General features: G+C 29.2%; 1 long non-coding RNA gene across 1 annotated transcript in view; it reads right to left on the reverse strand.

Annotated features, from left to right (window-relative positions):
• LOC112211736 (uncharacterized) overlaps positions 1–11,041 on the reverse strand; it is a 119,991-nt gene that overhangs the window by 62,220 nt on the left and 46,730 nt on the right. The gene's annotated exons all lie outside the window — the stretch shown is intronic.

Below are 11,041 nucleotides of genomic sequence, written 5' to 3' on the forward strand. Positions count from 1 at the left end.
GTGTTGAGACAGTATTGGATACAATTTGTGGTTTTATTTAATAAATAATTACCTTCTCTCAAAATATTTTGAAATAATATTATTTAAATAATAATAATGTAATGAAACTTGTCAATTAGCTCATTTCGATTCTATTCCTCAAGTTATAAGATCAACAAGGCACTCAATGACCAAAGTTCTACTTCCCACTTACTTTAGGCATGTTGTAATGAATAACCTTAATCAAAACTTAGAAGTAAACAATAACAAGAAGTTTTGGAAAGAAAGGTTATAAAACAAGTTGCTCAGAAAATCCACTAGAAACTCTTATGCGTTTAACATTTAGCTGGACTTTAAGTAGGGCTACTCACAATTCTATACTTACATTTAACATGGTAAAACATTATACATTTAAAACATCATGAATACCCCTATTGTCAAATTCATACTTTATATTTATCTATTGTTTATCATTGATAACAATGAGGAATAGTTGATTTTTTCAAATAAAAAAATTTTAAAACAGGAATTTTTGGATTTGATTAAGTTTTTTAAAGGACCTTTTTCCAACTAATACTCAAGAAAACTATTATAACTCCTTAGGAGTTTATTTAAGCAAAAGTGCCAGGTTTTATCACTGGATAATGTAGATCTCATTGGTTAGTTAAAAGAAGAAAAATTGAATGGCAATTTCTTAGAATGATTTTGGCGCGTAATTCTTTTTAAAATTGACTTTAATTACCTCATAAACACGTAATTTTTTTACATGAAAATGAAGATAAAGCTTATTCATGAAATATCCCGCCATATAGATATTTGTAGTTTTTTTACTCATCCAGCCTAACAAAACATACAAATTATTAAGGCAATCAAATAAGGCTGTTGTTGCTTTAAATCTCGTAGAACCTAAAGATTTAGGGATATCAAAGGGAAGGTTCCGTGAACAACGTTCGATAGAAATATAAATACACCCTGCCAACCGTTTTTTCAATTTTAACCACTTTTTAAATATTACAAGTAGACGAGAAACAAAACAAAAAAAGGCCATTAAATACAGTTACGTATGACTTTTCGTTCTTGGGCTATATTATCCACATACACACCGAATGGGTCGACCGTAGCTCAAGTGGTAAGGCTCACGTCTTACAGTCTGAGATCTGCGGGCGGCACCGATTCAAATCCGGCCTGGGGCGTTGACTTTTTTATTAAGTGGCGGTCCCACAAAATGAAAAACTTGACCCCCCACCATGGCTACAATAGGTTGGTCTTCAGTAGATCCCACACTGTATGTCAGGAAGGGGGTCTTATACACACATATTTTGTGAAACTTGATTTCAGGGCACAGGAGCTCATAGCACATGAAGTGTTATGAGTTATCACTCATAACATACGATCACAATACTTATATTAGATTAGACTAACCCTTTAATTGCATCTCATACTCTTCAATCCTATATCACAGCCCTAGAAGAATGATGTCGTAATTGGAGGATTAAAAGAAATCCCATCAAATCAGCTTTACCCTTCGTCGTAAACCTACCGACTGCACTTTAATAATGTTGCTCTTTCCTGTCGAACAAATCCGCTACTTTGGACTACATCTGGACCAACGACAAACCCGGAAAGGCAGGAAACTGCACGTCGATTTTGACTACTACAGCACTTACTAGACAAACGGTCTAAACTTCCAATTCATCACAAACGACTGATCTACATGACTGTAATGAGGTCAATCTGGACATACAGAGTTGAGCTTTGGGGCTCCACTAAATCTTCGAATTCCTCTCTTATCCAATCCTTACTATCTAAAATACTTCGTAAAATCCCCAATGCACCTTACTTTGTGCATTGTTGATCTAGCCCGAACCAGATACCATTCCTTCCATTATAAATTCCCCAACTACCTAAATCCACTAGTTTCTAACCTTGCTTCATCTTATATTCCTGACCCTCCTCCGAGGCGCCTGTAAAAAAGATGGCCACGAGACCCGCTAATGGAAAAAAGTCATTAGAGTACTACCAATGGGTAGTTTCTTTACACGCCTGTATCACTTCATTATAACTTACATCAAATTTACTGAATGTATTATTACGTACAGTTTTAAAATTCAATAAAGATATTTAAAAACATAAATAAATTAGACTATTACAACACTTACTAGACAAACATCTACACTTTAAACTAATTACAATTTATATGACTACAATAAGGCCCATCTGGACCTACGGGCTCAGCTTAGAGGTTCCACTAATCCATCGAATTCCTCTCGTATCAAATCTTTACATTCCGAAATTCTTTATAAAATCCTTAATGCTGCTTACTCTTTTACAAATAAAATCCCTAACTCGCCAAACCCACTTGTTTTAACCTTACTCTATTACCCGATAATCCACCTCGGAATCTGGAATTAAGATTACCCGAGACATACTGTAGATATATCATTTGTTTTGTTTCTGTTTTTTTATTAGTTTTTGGACCAATCGATTTGTGCTTTAAATTATTTATTCATTAAATTATTTATTTTAAATTATTTATTCTTTTAACTAACTTCTTGTTTTTTTAAATCTATTTTTTTTTAATATAATTATTTTTTTTTTTTTTTATAAACTGATTTAGTGTTGTGACTATTATGTCTTTGGTTCCATTTTACATTGCTATCAAATGATAAATTAGTTTAATTTGTTTAACAGACCGAAGGAGGATAGCGGATCACTGAAGAAAGGAGTTCTGAGAGGGTGAAATAAGGAGAATAAAATTGCCAATAAAATTAAATAAAAATTGTCTAATGGAATGAAATTGTTAAATAGAAAAAAAAATTTTATAAAGTTTGTAGACGAGTATTGATTGTTAAAGGAAAAGGTAGGAAATAAAATCTTGTAATTTGTTAGAGGTTTTTGTATTGTAAGTTCCTTACATGATATATTTAGAAAATTCAGACAGAATTTTTATTAATTTATTTTTTAAATTTTATTTATTTCAAAAATTACATCCAATATGATCTGACCAAATGACCACATCTAGCGGTCGCTGCCAAAATAACACATACACTAGTGAAATGTAAATATTACAGTTTTGACTATTTGGGCGTTGTGGAGGCTATACAATTTTTAACCTAGATAAGTACAATATGAACGGGTCTCAAGTCATAAAACTAATAATTTAATTAACAACTACTAAAATGAAACCAAAAATAAAATAATAATTATTAAAAAATTAAACTAAATTAACTTATAAATAATAATAACTGAAAGGATTTTGAAGTGAATAATAAAGTTAAATCTTTACAATTAGTGGATTAATATAATAATGAGAATAAAATAAGATGATTGATTTATTTATTAGTTTTTCAAGTAAGCGATTGAGCAGATATAGATTACCAAATTTATTGTTATAGGATGGTTCAATAAATTAATTTTTTTTTCTAAAATTTTATAGAAATATCTTTTCTAAATAAATTATATAACAAGTTTATAATTAGTTATTAAACTAATTGTTTTAATATTTCATAATGCAGTTGTTAATTTCAATAAAAGCATTAGATTAAAAACATAAAAAGGAACTATATATATAGAATTGACCGTATTAGTTCAAATTATGAAGAAGATAGTCAGGGGTGGGATCACAATAAAACAAAAAATAGTTAACAACTATTTATTTATTATAAATATCAATATATTTATAATATTTTATATAATATATTATTTATTTACCGAACTGTTCAGAAACATAAATGGGACTAAAATCAGAAATGATAAGAAGAAAATGATATTGCCAATATTTTTTTAAAACAAATTATATTAAAAAAATCACAATACCATAAAATATGTTTTAAAGTTCATAAAGATTTTCTTAAATATAAAGCTTTTCCATGCTGCTGTGTAATAAATTCAATAGAGAAGAAATTAATAATAAAATCTCATCCTGACCTTTGGCATTTAATAAGGCTTCCTTTGAAATCGTATACGTTTCCTAACATTTAATTGAACGCTATTTACTTTCAAACTTTTGTTTTTTTTTCCTCCTAACAAAATAAAATTAATCTTCCATTGCTATTCTGGAAGCGGAGGAGAGGAGCGTCAGGCATGATCCCGCATACAGATTCAGAAAAACAGGAAGGAAAATTATCGTTCCTGGAACACGATTCAAGGATCAGCCCTAATTAAAATGCAACTTTTCCAACAAAAACGACCAGATTAATAATTATGCATAGATAGCAATAACAAGAATTATGAATAAAAAGAAAACATAAATAAATCATTCCTTAGCAAGGAATAAATTCAGTTATCACAAATGAATAAACAAAGCTATTCAATAAGTACTTGGAAAATTCATTGCTTAAGCAATATAAGAAATGTCAAATTATTAATTATGTACATTTTTGGCAATGAAAGGCTGTTCAATATAGTATTAATAGAGTACTTTATTTTTTGACCGAACAAATTCAGAAATTATACGTAACCGAAATCTGTTCGGTCGAAAAATTACTTGAAAAGTTGTAATTTTTCTGAAAGAGAGGACGTTTAATTGTATTTTTCGTAAACCTAGAATAACCGAAATATTAGCACCACTGTGAAGTAGACCATCGTTATATAATATGCTTCCCGCATTTAGGGGCTTCCAAGCACCTTTTTGAACCGCTTTCTATATTCCAGGAAAAATAAATTGCCTAGACTATCTATATAGATCCTCTAAATTGAATTAGAGGGTTGAAAATTAGTATGTGTATTGAAATGATGTTACAGAAGTACTCTTAACTTTTTCTCTCTCCTCGTCCATTATGAGTTTCTACTGGGTTCGTACAGATCACTCCAAAGCTAGGCGAGGTGAAACAAATTTACGCTAGTGAAACAAAATTACGTACAATCTATGGAATAAGTCGAATATAAAATAAGGTAATGTTTTTTTTTCTAAGATGTGCCGCTATAAAGAAAGGTGAAGAAAGTGATAAAGTTTAAATATTTTTAACTTGAATAAAGTTCCATGTACTGCTGAACTCTTACTGTCACACATTACTTCAAAGGTAACCATTGTTGTCAATAAAGTTTCGATACAACTCCACCCTAAATATTTACATAGAACTTTTTACTCACTTCCTCCTACAACTAGATAATTACACAAAAAACATAATATTACTAAACCAACCACTAAAAAAAAAAAAAAAACCTTACGTTTTAAATGAATATTGTTATTTAATATAGATTCGATACAACTCTCTTGGTTTCTTTATAAATTTATTTATCGTTATCTAAATCTGTTCTGTCAAAAAATTAATTGAAAAGTTGCAATTTTTCTGAAAGAGAGACCGTTCACTTGTATTTTTCGTTAAGCTAGAATAATCGAAATGTACTTATGGCCACAGTGAAGTAAGCCATCGATATATCATATGCATCCCAGATTTAGGGACTTCCAAGCACCTTTTTCGAGGAGCTTTCCATATGCCAGGAAAAATAAATTGCCCATATTATCTATATAGCTCCTGTAAATAGAATTACAGGGTTGGAAATTGGTAAGTGAATTGAAATGTTACAGAAGTTAAGGCTTAAGGAGTCTTAACTTCTTTTCCCTCCTCGTCAATTTTGATATTTTAGTTGTTAAGTAAATCTCATTTATTATTAATCATATCAAGATAAACTATATTAATATGATATTTATATAGTAAAGAATGTTTTAAGCAATTCGTTTAACTCGATGCAGTAAAAAAGAAGGGAAGTACGATCTAAGTGAAACAAGAAGTTCATTTTTTCATCTCTGAAATTGAATTAATTTAGAAAATAATTTATCGACCAAACAAACGGTATGAAGAGTGTATGTAATTCAACCACAAAAAGAGGATGGGACACGTGAGTAGCGATCACATGGAGGGTCAACGACCCAAGACTGCTGTCCACCTGACCCACATATCCAATGGCTCCTCTACTTCGGCGAATGGTGGGGGGATCCTCAGGGGACGTCAGGAACATTCTTATCTATAGCCGACTGGTTCGAGATGAACATCTCTCCTGACAAAAAACAATTCATGCAAAAGCGATTCTTACGTAAAAGGTTCTACGTCAATATCTAGGCCGGAGTTGTAGCGAAACCTTATCCGATGTAGTAAACAACAATGGTTACATTTGAAGTTTATACGGAAATGTAGTACAAAACCATTGTACTACCTGTAAAGATGAGCATTTATGTCTTGGCATTCATCTAAAATGTAAGAGGGTTTTTTTTATGGTTTGTTTTGTAATATTATATTTTTTTGTGTAATTATCTAGTTGCAGGAGGAATTGAGTGAAAGGTTATATGTCAATATTTATGGCGGAGTTGTATCGAAACTATGTTAACAATGGTCACATTCGAAGTGACATATGATAGTAAGAATTCAGCAGTGCATGGAACTGTATTCAAACTAACATTATTTACACTTTATCACTACTTTTCTTTTATAAGCGGCACATCTCACAAAAAAATCAAAAAAACATTATCTTATTTTGTATTCGACTAATTCCATAAATTGTACCACGGACTGGTGTAAATTTATAACACTCCGATTAGCTTTAGAATGATCTGAAGAAACCCAGTAGAAACTAAGTTTAGCCAGAACCTCTGTCGGAGCTCTCTGAAATTCAGGCCGAAACGTCGGCACAAATTATAATTTGTACACGGCACACATCATTAATAATAAATTAGCTTAGCTTAACTTTAATCAGTAATAATTTCGTTAAAAATGTTAATAATGAGTGTATAATAAAGGCTGTTATTTAATAGATTGTCATTGAGGATGATCAAGTCGGCCGAAACGTTAGAGATTTAAAATATTAATAAACAATATCTGAGACTTAAGTGGACACAATTTATTATATTTAAGCAATTTGACCAGTCTTTAAGAAGTGATAAGATTATGTATAAACTAAAAATATTTTAATCAGGGTTGTAGAATGAGATGACATGAAATATAGTGTAAACTAATGGATTATAAAACGTAAACTTTATGTGAAAATTATATAAAAACGAGCAGAGCAAATATATATTAAAAAAAAGTAGAAATAAGATGAACCTAATTATGTAGAAATAATAATTTCAATAATAAAAATAAAGCATAAAATAAATTAATGGAATTATATTAAGTAAAACAAGAAATACAAGTAAAGTAAAAACAATATAATAGAAACTAAAAGATCGAAATTGTTCAGTTGAAAGAATATTTCATGTCATCTTAAACTCCTAACCAGTTTACAATATTTTTAATTTTTAGTCCTGATGAGGCCTTACAAAGTGGAGCGAAACGTTAGTGTATAACAAATAGGTTTATACTATTTCAGTTTGTTTTTCATAATCGGGCTGAGGGCGGGGGAATTTTTAATAACGCCGCAACAAAACTTCCTATAACTAATAACTAAGAAGTATATTGTGGTGTCAGGTTATAACCAACAATAATTTAATATGGTCCATGTGATACTTCGTCTTACAATAATTATAGTTATATTATAATTTTTAGTCTCTTGTGAGACTGTCTCCCTTCATTAAAAAGCATCTTGGTATGACAATTTAGATGAACATTTTCTAAAGTAGATATATCTGACACTACAAATTTTACTTGAAAAAAAAGGAAGGAGCGTCTGTAAGAAATTAAATATAATAATAGAGAAAATAAATATTTATTTATAGAAAAAATCGGAATAAATTATATAGACTATATATTAAATTATATATGATTATTATCTCTCTGTTTTATAAAAACGTTTTTAGTGATCACCGCGTAATAGTATATTTTACTCTCTCCGTGAATTGAAAATTTAAATCCTGAACAGTCAAAAAAGGAAAGGAAATACAATATATTTATATTTATTACACCCTCCCCGTTCCAATAATCCACTAGCGTCAGCCAACCAAGTAACAACCTTCATTGGACCCCTCACCTAACCTTATAATGCCAAAAGCCAATGCAAGGTATCCTTCATACCCAGCTATACATATAGCATACCTCCTATATGTACGTACTAAATACCAATTAAAATCTTTACAGGAACGAAAAAAAAAATATATTTATTACACTATATTGAAAAAAAAATAATACAGTGTGAATACAGAATACAGATAAATTACAGTTACACAGTTTGAGCAACGAGCAGTACAATTAAATGAATATTTGTATAATTTTTTTTTTATTTAAGGAAGAAAAGATACAAGATTTTAAATAACAAAAATTAAATCAATCTTTATTGTTTCAATTTTGTTTAACCTAAGGGCTTCACATAATTCTATTCGTGAATGTGGAATAATTTGAAGACTAGGTATTTTTCCTTCTAGAATAGATTACGTAAACAAAAGCTGATCAAAGATAATGTCAAGGATCCTAATGTCACTTGGCTGTCCTTTCGATCTAGGGGAACACTCCAAGATCTAACTAATAGCTCACCACTATATTACATATTGTAATATATGGTCATAATAATTAAAATTAAATTATTAAATAACATTAATTATTATTAAGAATTAATAATAAACTTTTTTTTTTTGTTTAACTACGTTTACCTCTACAAACTTCATGGAAAAATTTACAAAATTTAGACGAAACAGCATAAAATGGAATATACCATATTGAAAACAGAATAAAAAGGAATATATTATATTCAAAACAGGATAAAAAAGAATATACTATATTCAAAACAGGATAAAAAGGAATATACTATATTCAAAACAGGATAAAAAGGAATATACTATATTCAAAACTGGATAAAAAGGAATATACTATATTCAAAACAGGATAAAAAGGAATATACTATATTCAAAACAGGATAAAAAGGAATATACTATATTCAAAACATAATAAAAACCATCTTCCCACATTTTGCATTGCACAAAGAATTAATAGCTATTTTTATTTTGTTATTTGGTTCATCGAAAGAGCATTGAATGATTCCAAAATCTGGCAAATAAAAAATATCTTTAAATGAATCATTAAGGATTGTTTTCTACTTCATTATATCTTTATGTATTTTTATTTATTCATCCGCATATTTTAATACAATATACTGAACTTGTGTATTTTGTATTTTTTTAAATTTTACCACAATTATTGGTTTTATAGGGGAAAAAATGCAAAACATTAATGTTAATAAAGGCAGAAATAACTCGAGGGGAAATTAACTGTTGACATGTAAGGAGATTATACGGGGTTATCCCTAACATAAATTTTAAATGTATGAATAATAGTAACTGTTTTCATCATTACATTCTCTAAATTTACAAAAAGAAAAAAATAGTTATTTTTAAAAAAAATATTTAATTAATTTAATTCTACAGTAAAAGCATCAGGATACAATTTTACAATTGTAGCACACCTCAACATTACAATCAACACACCCTTGGTTGTGGCAAGGCCGGGCACTACTGCCCTAGACTGAACCAAATCAATATGCACTGTCATTCTAGATTGTACATGGCCCTAAAATAAGGTCTATGATAAAGTCAACAGTACAAATAAAAGATTTAGGTTAATAGTACATTATACAGGACCTTGTGATACCACGAAGAAATAAAAATGAACAAAAACAACGAATAAAAAAAAAAGAAACAATAAGTAGAAAACCGAATAAATGCATTAGGGAATAATTCGTTGTTTTTTCAAGGAATAACCACAATAAACAATCAAGGATGACCATCGTTCTGCATATAATTATCGGCAAGATTTAAAGTCGATTCTCAATTGATATAAAGATACAACTGTATCAATATAATGAATTAAAACGATATTAGGTGAAATATAATTTCAATAATTGTTCAATTCAACTGTCTAACAAGGTGATTCTACGCAGGTGGGAAAAAATTAGCTTTAGTTGAAACTAATAGCTAAAATTACCATGGAAACTACCCTTATTCATGAATGAACCATTGATAAATCAATATCGTATCCATGACAACTTTAGTTGTTAGTTTCAACTATAGCTAATTTTAGCCCTACTGTGGTTGGGATCACCGATTTCAATGAAACGTTTTCTGGTGATACTAGGTTGAAAATATTAGACAAATGCCCAAGGGTTCTGGACAATACGTTCTAGGAGCCGAGAAAAAATATTTTAAATAATGTTTGACATTTTTTATAGATATTTTTATAGAAAATATATTTTCTTTCTCTTAATTTTATTTTTTCTTAGCTTAATTTTATTTTTTTAAATTATCAATAAACTAAAATAGTCATATTCCTTTTCATTATATAAATTCAAATTTTTATTTTATTTTCTTAATCATGTTATTTTTACTTACTTATAAAATCACCTATAAATAAACTGTATTTTCCACTTCTTTCATCATTTTAATTTTATTAATTTTCTTCTGTACAATTATTTACTTTAATTATAATTATGAGAGATAGTTGACCGTGGATGACGTACGAGGAGAAGATGGTTGGGGGGCCGGCAAAATGAAACACAAATAAGTTGGTGTAACCTACTTAATTGTGCCAACGTTTCGGCTAGAGTTTCTAGCCTTCTTCAGGGCTAAGGACAGAACAAGATAACAGCCATAATAAGTATAGAAAATAAAAAATAAAATATAAACGGAATGACATAAAATGAATCATTTTACAGAATAGAATTAATAAAATGAAGTGATGAGAGAAGTGGAAAATAAAGTGTATACATAGGTAATTGAAAAAGTGAGTAAAATAACATAATTAAGGAAATAAAATAAAAATGAAGTTATATAATGCAAAGAAGTATGAACATATTAGTTACAAAAATAATAATTAATTACTTTATGTCATTCTGTCCATATTTTATTTTTTGTATTCATTGATTGTTATCTTGTTCTTTGATTTTATTCCCTGGTGAAGGCTAGAAATTCTGTCCGAAACGTTGGCACTATTAAATAAGTCATTTCAACTTATTTGTGTTATATTTTGACCGCACCCCCAACCATCTTCTCCGCATAGAAATTAAAAAAAAAAGAAGAGAAAATTTGAAATTTTAGCATATTTACTAATATATAAAAATGCTTAGATGCAATGTCAGACACTCGATTACGGATTATGGAGTCAGCGTTATTTTAAATATTTTTTTAATGATTGAGATCCTGTAT

This window comes from Halyomorpha halys, unplaced genomic scaffold (assembly GCF_000696795.3).
Source record: "Halyomorpha halys isolate HHAL.00 unplaced genomic scaffold, Hhal_1.1 Scaffold307.1, whole genome shotgun sequence".
NCBI classification, from domain to species: domain Eukaryota; kingdom Metazoa; phylum Arthropoda; class Insecta; order Hemiptera; family Pentatomidae; genus Halyomorpha; species Halyomorpha halys.